Source organism: Melospiza georgiana, chromosome 1 (genome assembly GCF_028018845.1).
Source record: "Melospiza georgiana isolate bMelGeo1 chromosome 1, bMelGeo1.pri, whole genome shotgun sequence".
In the NCBI taxonomy this organism is placed as follows: Eukaryota; Metazoa; Chordata; class Aves; order Passeriformes; family Passerellidae; genus Melospiza; species Melospiza georgiana.
Window position 1 is genome coordinate 5,776,970 of NC_080430.1, and position 13,184 is coordinate 5,790,153.

The 13,184-nt window shown below is 44.5% G+C and overlaps 1 protein-coding gene across 1 annotated transcript in view; it reads left to right on the forward strand.

Moving 5' to 3' along the window:
• The first annotated feature begins 11,878 nt into the window (after nt 1-11,878).
• Nucleotides 11,879-13,184, forward strand: part of LOC131094203 (sodium channel protein type 5 subunit alpha-like) — a 214,261-nt gene continuing 212,955 nt past the window's right edge. Inside the window, exon 1 of the mRNA XM_058041717.1 lies at nt 11,879-11,952. The gene's annotated coding sequence lies outside the window, so the exon portion shown is untranslated. The remainder of the gene's footprint in view (nt 11,953-13,184) is intronic.

The window sequence follows — 13,184 nt, forward strand, 5'->3', positions numbered from 1 at the left end:
TATTTGGAACAGTCTGCATCAACCACCCTCCCTCCAAAGCTTATAAGAGGGTGCAATTTGCAGTTTTCCTGTGGTGAGTTTTCCCTGTGAAAGCTTGCCATGATCCCATGGCTATGGACCAGGCCTCTTGCACACAGGAAGATGCACATGGAAAATTTGTCATTTGCACCCTGTTGGTTGTAAAGCACAAGTTTCCCCACAACAGCAAGATCCAATAATCCAATATGTGTTTGCTTATCACTTTAAGTGGATTGAGATGGTCCCTGAGTCTTCAAATATATATATATTTTGGGAGAGTAACACCAGAAAGTGGAAAGGTATTTTCCATGTTTTCACTGAAAGGAACTGGAAAAGCAGGTCAGTATAGACAAATATCTTAAAGATGGGCTTGGTTTTATTTGACTAAAGTCATTTGTTCTGCTGGGGTTCCAGCTCTTGACCTGAGGACATCAAGGAGAATGTTTTCCACCTGGTAATTTGTTTCTCAGTTAATCAGCCTCACAGTTAAAGCTTACCTCTTCATTTGAATTAGCTTGACTTTAGTCATTGGTTCTTGATACACCTTTAATAATACAATAAAATTTTATTAAGTACCTTTAATGAAAATGTTCCTCACTATCACCTCTGTATTTATTATTCTCATGTGAATGGAAGGAGCTCTTAAAACCTCTCACACAGGCATTTTCTCAACAATCAAGAACATTTTGGCTCTTGTCAACATCTTCCTAATCTGGCAAACCAATAACACAGCTGAGTTTGACGTGGTTGTTATAGCCAGGATGGTATGCAGCCAATATTCACCTCCTTGGGTGGGGCTGAAGAACAGGATCCAACAGCTGGGAGCTTAATTGGATGTGCCAAGGAAAGGGTTAACATGTTCATGCATGAGGCAACAGCTGAAAGGGATAAACAATCAGGAAACAAACTATTTATAAGGCAGGAGAGGAGTGGGTAGGTTGGGTGTATTTGAGTAATGATTTGTTTTATTTGTTTTGCTTTGCTTTTTTTGCGGGGGGATGTTGGGTTTTTGTTTGTTGTTGGTGGGATTTTTAGGGGTGTTTTAGGGTTTTTTGATGTTTTGTTTTTTGGGCTAGTTGTTTGGTTTGTTTTTTGGGTTTTTTTTTTCTTGATGTTTGCTTGTTTTTAAATTTTTTTGGGAGAGAAGATTGGTGTGTTTTGTTTGTTTGGTTCTTGTTGTTGGAGTAAGGATTAGAGTTTGTTGGTACCTATGCTCTGAACCACCAATAGCATTCATAGCTAACAAGATAGCAGTGCAGATATAGGAACATTTCTCTATTTTTAGAGACATTTTTGCTGTGTTTGTTGAAAGCCAGGCTTTCTATGTCTGTAGACTTGATGAGTTTATCCTTGATTCTTTTTTTTTTTTTCTAAAGGAATGGCTGCATTTGTTTGCCTGTTTTATGGGAAGGGTTTTGTTGTTGTTCTTTTCTTTGTCTTTAGTACTCTGTCTGAGGTGTGAAAAGACACATTTGGAGTTGTGGTATGTTTTTTGGGGTGGGTCTGACAGAAGTGATTTTCCTGTTTCCATTTTTACTAGAAAAGTAGTTAAATGGTGTAAAAGAAAATGGGGCCCGTTGTCACTGCATTCAGAAGTTCCTGCCTGTGTCTCACCTGTGTTTGCTCTTCAACTTTTCTTTTACTTTAAACACTATGGAAATTAGCTTTTGTTTGTCCTTTTTGTTTTTTTCTATATGAACATGAGTACAGAAAGGGCTAAGGAGTGAAAATCAGTTAGGAGCAGCAGTATGTGAGAATTAAAAGGTGCTGGGAAATCCTTTTCCAGCTTCCATTCTTGCTGTTGGACTTCACGATGCTCTGAAAAGAGGGGGCTGTTGCAGTCTCCAAACTCTTTTGGAGACCAGAGTCAAATGTTAGGGTTGTGTGTTATTTTCTGTGGATGGCTGTGTTTGTGCTGACTAGAGCAATTCCCCCCAAAAATCTGGCAGAAGCCCCAGTCCTATCCCTTTTGCAGCCACTCCCAAATCAATGCTTGAAAATAGACGAAAGAGTAAATAAAGTAAACTCTCTCTCTGAGAGCGTACTCAAATATTGCAGAGGAGGAAAAGAATTGGACTTTGCTCGATGCTGAGCACATTCAATACCCAGTCAGGGTCTGACCTTGCACTCAGAGGGGTCAGCTTGGAAAAGCAAGATGTGGTGGCTCAGTGTGGCATTGATGTGCTTTAATGGGACATTTCCAGTCAAGGGCATCTGGTTCTTAAGGGCTCTCTCTGTCAGAGGAAGGACATGGCATTAAAGATGAAATATGAAGAGCTGATGGCCTTGAGTAGTTATAGGCTTGTATAAAATCTTCTCCAAAGAGGTAAAACAAATATTTGAAAGACTCCTCCATTTTTAATAGGTTGAATTTCTGGATGATTGGAGAACCTGGTGACTTCAGTGTAACTATTCTCAGGAAGTAACTGGGCCTGCTGCATTAGCTACCAGATCTAGCCTAGTCTAAAACTACTTTCTACATAGAGATGAGGGAGAAATTGGTGGTGGGATGTTATGGAAATATAAAAATAGGAGTTGGGAGCAAGGAGAGGGTGAGGAGTTTGCAGGCTGCTGGCAAACAGACCAAAGGGAGAAGCAGAAAGCCCAAAGATGTCATGGTTAATGTGTGACTCTTCACCTCTCAGACAGAAGATGTAGCTGGTGAATTGTGCTGATTTTTGCTTGGGGAGAGTTAATTTTCTTTACAGTAAAGGTGTATAGGGCTAGGTTCTAGGTTTGTGCTGAACACAGTGTTGGTAATCTAGAGATGCTTTGGATATTGCTGAGCAGCACCTGCACAGCACCAAGGCCTTCTCTGCTTCTTGTACTGCCACACTGCTGAGGGGTTTGGGGAGGCATGACAAGCTGGGAGGAGACACAGCTGGGACATCTGATCCCCAGTGACCAAAGAGATATTCCACACCACATGCTCACTAAATAAAATGGGGGGATGTTTGGGGTGATGGCATTTGTCTTCCCAATTCATCACTATGTGTGATTGGGCCCTGCTCTCCTGAAGATGGCTGAACACCTGCCAGTGGAAGTGTTGAATGAATTCCTTGTTTTGCTTTGTTTATGTGTGTGGCTTTTGCTTTATCTTTTAAACTGTCTTTATATCCACCCATGAGTTTTCTCATTTTTTCTCTTCTGATTCTCTCCCTGATCCTGCTGGTGGGGGAGTGACTGAGTGGCTGCCTGGGATTAAACCACAACAGACTTTTTGTCATGCTCAATGTGCAGCTCAAAGGGTTAGAGACAATGAGAGATTTGATTGAAATGTGCTAGATTGATTGTTATTGCCATTTAGCTATTGATTGGCAGGCTCCTGTGCTTGCCATGGGGCTCACTTGTCTGGCTGTGCATTAGAGCCTCATTAGTGGCTCCTTTTTACAATTGCTGGTCAAGGTACTCTGCTGTGCCTGGGCACATATTGATAAGAGCCCTGGTGATGATAACAGCCCTGCCTGGGCTGGCAGATGGCCAGGGCATCACTGGTGTGTCTGTGCTGCTGAGCTGGACAGGCTGGGACTGCCAAGAGTGAGCTCCAGCCAAAGGGGCTGTGAACTGTGGATGAGCCCATGCTGGAGCAGGTTAATGCCTGAAGGAGGCTGTGATCCTGTGGAGATCACGCCAGTGAAGAACTGCAGCCTGTGGGAAGGATCTCTGCTGGAGAAGTTTGTGGGGAGCTGTTTCCCATGGGTTGAACACCACTCTGGAGGAGGAGAAGCAGAGATGCCCCTGAAACCTGTGGTGAAGATGATGGTGAGGAGCAGCTCCCTGCAGCTGTGGAGGACTAAGCACATTACAGGAATCACTGTACCAGGAGCCACATGGACCAGTGGAGGAAAGGCATTAAAACAAGCAGTGAAAGAGCAGAGTGATCTGACCTGAGATGGGTTTGGTGCCCAGTAACCCAGCACAACACACCATTCCTCCTGTCCTGAGTGGCCACTGTGACTGATGGAGCCCAAAGTTAGGGACTAAATGAACACAAAGAACATTTTGGTGCAGACCTTGTTAAGAAAACTACTCCGACCATTGATGAGACTCTCTGGCCCATATTCCCAACACCAGAGGCTTTTGCTGCTGCGACTGAGGCCTCTTCACAACATAGGGCTCCAGTGATATGATGAGGGCTCTGCCTGGCTGCCTATGCACCCTTCTCACATGCATTCAGACAAGGTTTCACACCCTTTGTGTGAAGAATTGGAAGTTCATGACCTTTTTTCTTGGGCTCTGGTCATTTGATACCTCATCTATTTATCGCTTTGAAGGATGGGAAGGAAAGTCAAGCTTAAGTCAAGGACTAAATGGACACAAAGATCCTTTTACTGCAGACCTTGTTAAGAAAACTACTCTGACCATTGCTGAGAATCTCTGGCCCACGTTCCCACCACCACAGCTTTTACTGCTGGGACTGAGGCATCTTCCCAGCAGAAGTCTCCAGTGAGATGGGGGCTCTGCTTGGCTCCCTACACACCCTTCTCACATGTGTTTTGGACCAGGTTTCATGCCCTTTATGAGAAGGACAGGATTTTGATGGCCTCTTTTCTTGGCCTCTGGTCATTCAGATACCTCAACTGTTTATTGCTTTGAAGGATGGGAAGGGAAGTTAAGGTTAATTAAGTTGTGTTGAGTATTTTATCACCTGAACATGATGCCAATGGTATGGAACAAGGGGTGGAATGTGCTGTATTTGCCTGGGGTAAATTTTCTTTATGATAACTAGTATGGTGCTATTTGGATTTATGCTGGAAACTGGTTTTGTAATATGGAGATGTTTTTGTTATTGCTGAGCAGGGCTTGCACAGACCCAAGGCCTTTTCTGCTTCTCAGAGTGCCTTACTGGTGAGGGGAGTGGGAAAACTGGGAGGTGACACAGCCAGGACAGTTGACCCTAACTGACCAAGGGGTTCCAGACCATATGACATCATGCTCAGTGAATAAAGTGGGGGGAATAAAGAATAATAGGAGGGGGAATAGTGAGTGGGATGGTTTTTGTCTTCCCAAGTGAATTATGAGTGATGGAGCCCTGCTTTCCTGGGGATCACTGAACACCTGCCTGCCCATGGGCAGAATTAATGTAGAATTAATTCCTTGTTTTGCTTTGCTTGTGTGTGTGGCTCTTGCTTTTTCTCTCAAACTGTCTTTATCTCAACCCATGAACTTTCTCACTTTTATTCTTCCAATTCTGTCCCTGGTACCACTGGTAGGGGAGTGAGCAAGTGGCTGTGTGATGCTTACTTGCTCCCTCCCTCTCCTCTCCCTGATGATAAGAATAAGAGCAAATGGCCTCAGGGTAGGTTTAGGTTGGATCTTTGGAGAAATTACTTCACAAAAGGGGCATTCAGAGGTTGGTACACATTGCCCAGAGAAGTGGCGAAGTCACCATCATTTGGAAGGGTTTGAAAAATATGTGGATATGGCATGTAGGGACAGGGTTTAGTGGTGGACCTGGCAGTATCAGGTTAATAGCTGCTGGGCTTGATGATCCTGGAGGTTTTTTCCTACCTAAATTATTCTTTGCAGCATCAGGCTAAGAGTTTCAGAGCTACAAGAGCTCGAGGGCAGGCCTCATGTCCACCTGGAGCTCCTTAGGCTGATCAGCTTGAAGATGCTGAAAAAATAATAATGATAATTGTCTAATCCCTGAATTCAGTTGTAGAATCACAGAACCATTAATGTTGGAAAAGCCCTCTAAGATCATGGAGTCCAACTGACCCATGATCATTTCCATGGCTGTCCTCATGCTGTCCTCTTTTCAGAAGAAAATATTGTCACATTTTTATGCTCTGAGGGCACTTCTGCAAATAAAATAACATGGAGAGTCAGAGCTGAGTAGACTACAAATCCTGGATTTAGAACTTAATTTAAGGATGAAAGGATCAATGAGAAGCACCTGAGAAAGAAGCACCACAAAAATCTTTGTCCTTCAGTGCCCTTACAGGAAACTCTATAAGAAAAGGAACAGGAGAAGAGCACAGTTTAATTTGCCTCAGATTGGTCAGGTTTCTTCAGAAATTCTGAGTCACTTAACCACTTGTGACCACAATTTGCCCAAGATCTGACCTATGTGAGCATCAACAGTCTAGAGCAGGCCTAAGGAAGTCCCCAGGCCTGTTTCTGTGCTGAAAAACATTGTGGCCATTATTGCTTAGGTCTTTGTACCCTAAGCACTTCCCAGAAGCTGAAATGGTGGAGTCTGAATGCAAACTAATAGGCATTGAAATTAATAAGGAGATTCAAATTAAAGAGTAAAAAGGAAATGGTTCATGACTCATGTAAAATATTAAGTAAATGTAGTGGAAGGAAGTTTGCCTTTAATTAGTGTTAAAATGAAGCAGGGAGGGCATGATGGAAAAGAGACGGTTCAGGGTATTAAATACAGAAAATTATCACTTGGAGTTTCCCTGCAGTCCTTGTGGGGATTTTCTTGTTAGTTGTGCCTCAAAGATGCTTCTCAAGGCTTGTTTCTAAATACAGGTTGCAGGTGTTTGAAACTAATCAATCAACCAGCTTACTCTGACTCTGTCAGAGATGCTTTTAGTTCTGGTGTTCTGTTAGGTGGAAGAGGGTAAAAAGATTTTTGTGTCTTGAATCATGTTTTTGACACAAAAAGGAAGGAATAAATTTTGACTTTACACAGGCTCAGAGTGTGACATCCCCTTTTAGGAGGCTTTATCTGATGTAGGAAAAGGGGATGCTTGGATATCTTTGCTTCCTCCAAAAAGCACAGAAAGCTTTTCTGGAAACTCAAGCTAATCAGGAAATCCCATGTAAATGCTTTTCCCTTGTTAATGAAGCTGTGTTCCTCTGCTCTCTGAACTGCCTAATAACCAAATATTTGTGCTGGCCTCAGGTGGCAAAAGCATGGTAATGGGTCAAAATTCAGCCCAGCCCAACATAACCTTCTTTCACCTATAAATTAAAATGCAGCTGTCTTCTGGTTAGACATGAAGCAACCTAATTTTGGAGGGATTGAGAGGTGAGCCATTTCAGGGAGAGGAAAATTAATTTTACTTTAATGATGTGAGCTGTTATGTCTATCAGAGCATTGAATGCTTTCTTTACACTTGGACACAGTCGTTGACAGAGGCACTGCCAGCCTGTAAATTTTTTTTCTCCCCCATTAAATTAGATGAGCTCGCTTTAGGGCTCTATCTTTGAGTCTGATTGAACAAATGTAGCAATTTATCCAGGCGTTACAGGATTTCCCCGTGGATGCTCGATGAGAGCTGCTCCACGAGGATGATACACTTAATTAAAAGGCAGAAGCTGAAGACTGATACAGATGTAGCCTGACACAGCAGCTGGGTTTGTGTCAGGGTCTCTTTGCTTATTGCAAGTGAAGTGGGGGGGATGAGGAGGAATCAGGGCTCTCATTAGAGGGAGGAATAAATCCAGATCGCAGAGTGCGTTATACAATGAAGTTTTAACATCGTTCCCTGCTGTGGTTCAGTGTGAGATCCACACAGGGTGTTTGGCAGAGTGGGTTTGTTCCTTAGAATGGTGTGGTGGGGTCCCAGCCCTGCTGGTTTGGTGATTCCCTCTCAGTGAGGCTGAAAAACCATCAGTGAAGGGAATTTGTGGGCGTCCTCCTTGAGGGGAAATCAATATGGGGTGTCCAGACCTCTTTTGTTTGGATAATAAAAGAGCGATGTATTGGTGATTGCCCTTTTTTCATCCCACATGCCCCCAAATCTCCCATCTTTGGGCAGGAAAGCCCCTTCACACCCTCTTCCTTTATTTCAAAGGGAATTAAAACAAATGGCAGTATTTTCCTTTCCCAGTAGAGGGAAGTGTTGGCTAAACTGAATTTTATGCACTACAGCCTCATGGCACCTCGTGCTAAAGGAGCTTCTCTCAGCACTTATCCCAGGTAGTAAAAGGGTTTATAAAAAGTCAAAGTCTGTGGAAAGCAAAAGCACTTCACTGAGTGCTAGCAAGGTGGGAGGGCATGGAGAAACCTTTCAAATTGTAAAGGAAAGCACTACTTTTTTTTCCAAATTGAATTTTGCAAGAAAAAACACTTAACCTTTTTTTTTTTTTCAACTTGTTTCAATAAACAAAATACACAGTATACTTTAAACTAAAACTTTTTCCCAAGCTCAGGCTTTCATGAACTGCATATTTTTCAGACTCTTGGTTTCCTTAAAAAGGCACTTACAAATGTCACTGGGATAAAAGAAAGTTTCTATGAGCATTTTTGGGAGAACAAATGGATTTTTTGCAACCAGCACTGCTGTCTATAATCCCTTTAAGAATGCAGTGCTCACTTTGAGGGGAAAAAGGTATTTTTTAAGGGAGAAGTGAAGAGAAAGATGACACCAACTGATCTCCCATAGTATTTTTTTTGCTGCTGGTACTTACTCCCACCTGACATGCACATTTATTAGTTTTCTGCTGACTTGCCTGAACTTTTTCAGACAGTCAGTAAGCCAGCACTACCTGACTGCTTCTTGCAGAGGGGAAGATTTTGGCAAGGCAGCACAGGTTTAATATTTTTTTTTTCTCTCTGATTAGCCTATGGGGCTCCAATTAGCCTTGCTACTTCATAATTATTGTTTGCACTTGGAGGTCTCCTGTGCCAAGGGTGTTCCCCCATTTGCTGTTGGATTTGGAGATGCTGATTTCATTGTGGGCTCCTGGCTTACATTTCTGTGTCTTCTGAAGGGAGGCAATTTAAAAAGAGGAAGCCAAAAAGCACATAAATGCTTGAAAAGTAGGGGAAAGGATTCTTTTTTTTTGGGGAGAAGAAAATGGGGGAACCATAGCAGTCCTGCTCCTGGCATGGAAGAAATTTTAAAGGTGGCTTTCCTTCTCTTGTGCTTCTTCCTACCTTTTATTAATCTGATTTATTCCCTTTGTAAATATTGCTGTTTTTTTCTATAAGCTGAGTTCAGACTGAGCTGATTTCATTATCACAGGATTGAGGATTTTCTAGTATTATGAGTAATTTCTGTATTTGTAAAGACACATGAAACAGATGGGTCATCCTGGTGCTTCAATGAGGTTTTAATAGTGTTTTGTCCCTCTGTAAAAAAAGCATTAGAGTTAAAAATTTACAGAGAAATTCTCTTATGGACAGCAAAAGAAAGACAAGAAATTATTTAGGACCAGTGTATGGGACATTAGGTGAAATTTTGTGGCTTTTCCTCCTTTCCTTGGCTGTGCTACTAAATCTGTGACAGTAAGATGCTGCCTGCTCTTCACCTTGAGATCACTGCTATTGCAGCTCTGAAGAACAAGGGAGGACAGAGGGTTTACATTCATAAATTCTGACTAGATTAAGAATGGGATGGAAAAGATTACAAAAATATTTTCATATATAATAGTATATAAAATTTTATTTTATATAAAATATAAAATTTATTTAATAATAAAATAAAAATGTTTTACATAAAATATAAATAATATAAAAGATATAGATATATATATTTTTATATAAAATGAAAATACTCTCAAACTTTCTATTCACACCAGCACCTGTTGTGTCATCAGCACAGAGCACTGTGCTGCAGTCTGTGAATCACAGAATCACTGAGGCTGGAAAAGACCTCCAAGATCATTGAGTCCAAGCCTTATATTTACTCCTCCTTCACAGGAAGCAGCTGTAGGTTCATGTGTCTTCTCTCTGTATAAGCCCAACTACCTCACAATAATATTTTTTAGGTATTTGGGGCAGGAAATTCCATTTTTTGATGTCATGGCTCTGTGATAGGAGTTTCTGAAGGTCAGAATACCCCTGGGAGTGTTTCTGGGTGCAGAGAGCACTGTTAGGGTGGGACATACTGTGACCATCCCAGTGTGGAGGATTTCCAGCAGAGCTTTGCAGCTGGGATGAGCAGAGTGACCCCAGCAGCCATCCTTGCACAGCTTTCTTACTCTGGTGTGGATTCTGGTTTTGGTTGAATTTAAATAAGATATTGGAAATCCACTAATATTACTGAAAAGATGATGTTGCCTCTTGTAATTTAGAGGTGTCCTGCAGAGATGTGTTGGCACGGTGGCTGAGATGCCAAGGATTCACCATTTGCCTTTATGGGGTTGAAGATGTGCCCACCCCATATTCTTTGGGTGCTCATGAGAACCTGCCTCCCTTTGAGCAGCCACTCTTCAGCCTCATGTTGAGAGGTTAACATTTGAGGATTTGTCTTCTGCCTCACATCTTTCTGTGCTGCTCTATGCTTTCACTGGCTCTGTTCCCCAGGTCCATATTTTCTGCCTTTTTGGTCTTCATTCCCCTCCATCTCCTGTTGATTGTTATGTTTTTCTAGTCTCTGACTTCCACTCTCTCTTCTCACTTCCTTCTCTCTTCTTCCTCACCCAGCTCTTCCCTATGATATACTCCATCATTTCCTGCATTTCCAGAATCTTTGCACATTTTTAATCCCTCAATCAATAATTTCCTTGAGCATGAGCTTGTCCTAGAGTGCACACCTGCTTTTCCTCAGTCGTCCACTTTTCTTGAGTGAACTGCCTTCCCAGAGCCACTGCAGCCCCTCAGTTTTTTCCCCTCAATGATCTGCTCTTTTCCCAGCACCTTTCCCCACCCTGAGCTGCTGTCACCTGAGTATTGCTACAGCTCCACACTCTCTCCAGAGTGGTGGCAGACACTTCCCAACACATCAGTGGGGCAGTAAAGCAATACCAGCCTCTTGTTTGTTTTACCTCAGTAATTGAGGGTTTTTTCAATTTTTCAGAAGTTTGTTTCACTTTTACCACCTTGAATGCTTCACATGGCTGGAAGATCCTTGCCACTTCTCTCTTCACCTATGTCTACCTACCCATGATCTTCCCAGTCGCTGCTGGGCAGCTTATTTTGGGTGAAAGCTGCTGTTTTCACTCACTGGAATCGCTGTGCTGTAACCATGATCCAGGGAGCTGTTCCTTGAGGCTGGGGGCTCTGTGTCAGGCAGCTGCAGGTGCTCAGTCCCACTTGATGTGCACATTTATTATGTTTTGGAAGGATCGGGTTTGGTTGGGGGTGGTCAGAGTGTCCAGCTTTGGCACTGTTCACACCTCCCTGTGTGTGCTGAGGGATCCCTTGCTGTGTCCTTCTGCCAGAGCCTCTCCTCCATCCCCTTAGCCCTGATTAAACCCTCTCTCTCTCCAAGGTCCCCATGGCACCCCCACTTCCACTGCAGCTTCCCCCATCCTTCCCCATCCCACCTTTCCTCTCCCAGTCATGTTCATCCCGCCTCACTCCTTAGACCATGGCACCAGATGTGACGCTTGGGGACAGAGCTTAGTGGCAGATTTGGCCATGCTGGTTTCAGAGTTGAACTTAATGCTCTTGGAGGTATTTTTGACTCTGACAATATCGCTCCCTCGCACATTTCCCACGGCCAAACTAAACAAGCCTATGACTCTAGCAGTCCATCATCCCACTTCAGTGTGCCATTTTTCATCCCTTTCTTCTCAGCCCTTCTCATCCTTCCTTCCTCCCCACTTTTCTGTCATAATTTCTCCTTCCCGGCCTGTCCCTCGGCCTCGCTCCGCTGCCCGGGCCTGCTCCCGCCGCCTCCCCGCCATTTCCCCTCACGCCGTGCCCCACCGGCGGCAGGGGGCGCTGCGGCCCCGCCCCGGCCGCGCTCGGCGGGGCGGGCGGCGCCTCCCCTCCCTCCGTCGCTCCATCCCTCCCTCCTTCCTTCCCTCTATCCCTCCCTCCATCCCTCCCCACTCCCCCCCCGCCGCCCGCCCGCCCGGCCGGGGCTGCGCTGGCTCCGCTCCGCTCCCGCGGCAGCCGCACAGACGGCGCGGCGGCTCCGAGCCATGCGCGCTCGGCGGCGGGGCGGCAGCGCGCTCCGCGCACGGCAGCCGGGCCCTCGCTCCCCGCGGGACGGGACCGCTCGCGGACTAAAACTCTGTGGATACAATGAAGTGGCTCTGGGACTCTTGGTGGTTTAGCAAGGAAAAATTAAATAAACCAATGTAAGTTTCTCTCTTTTTTTATTTTTGTTCCGTTTGTTGGTTTGCTTTGGTAATAAAATGATGATAATAATAATAATAAAAAAAAGAAAGAAACAGAAAGGATGCCCGGTTCAGAGCGTGTCGCGGAGGAGGAATGAGCAGTGCTGGGGTTTTCCCTTCCCAAAGTTTCCTGGAGGCGGCACCGGCACCGCGACCGTCCCGTCCCAGCCGGGTGCGGAGAGGGACCGGGGGGGCTGGAGCGGAGGGAAGTTGGCACAGCAAAGCTTGTGTTGGGCTGTAGAAGCAGAGGATGCAGAATCATATGGATAGAAATGCATATTGCTGTTTTAAAGGTAATTCTGGCAGAGATTCGCTTTAGTTTCCATCTTGCTTCCGCACCCACAAGTGCCGGGAAGAGCCAGCAAGGCAGAAAATACTCTGCAATTGTTCAGTTGATGTTATCCGGTGTCAGATGTGTGTGAGTGGAAATGTAGTGGCAGGTGTTGAAGGGAAGAAATGAGCTGGAATGGTCATTTCTGTGGCGGCAGGGGAGATATATCGTTCTTCTGTATGGCAAGGGTGTTACTGGTATTACTTGTTATAAGAACTGGCATATTTTAAGTGTGTTTATTAATGGCACCAAGCACCTCAAAGCCGTTGTAGAACACCTTGGCTTAAAATATTTGGAGTCACAAATTAAAAACTTGACTTGGCTTCATGTAAATAAAAGCAAATCGGGGAGAGCTCTGCTGCACTCCAGCAAGGTGATAATGATTTTATCAAGGCAGCCCTGAGGGAACAGTGACATACTGGGAGCACCGTGAGACAGAACAAAAGCTAAATTAAAGCAAAATTTATGCAACCGAAGCGTGGCTGCAATGGGAATAAATCAGACCTTTCAACTCTATTTTTCTTGGCGATTTGGGTGAGGAGGTGGGGATGAGCTTCCAAAAAGTGAATAAGCACACGAGCCAGGCACATCTATGGCAACAGGTCCCGTTTGGCCATGCAAAGGGTGAGCTGAGCCTTGGGAGTGCTTGAGCTGAGCTTTTCCAGTCCCAGCCGGGGCAGAGGCTGCTCCTGCAGACGAGCCTTGGATCCGGAGTTGGTGGCCCCGATTTCTGCCCCTGCCGGGCTGGAGAGCAGCTCTCCCCAAAACACAGGGTGGATGGTGGAATAAACACGGTGGTTCAAAGAGGATTTGTCAATACTAAAAATAAACAGGCCCGCAGATGTGTCCTAGAGGGTCACGT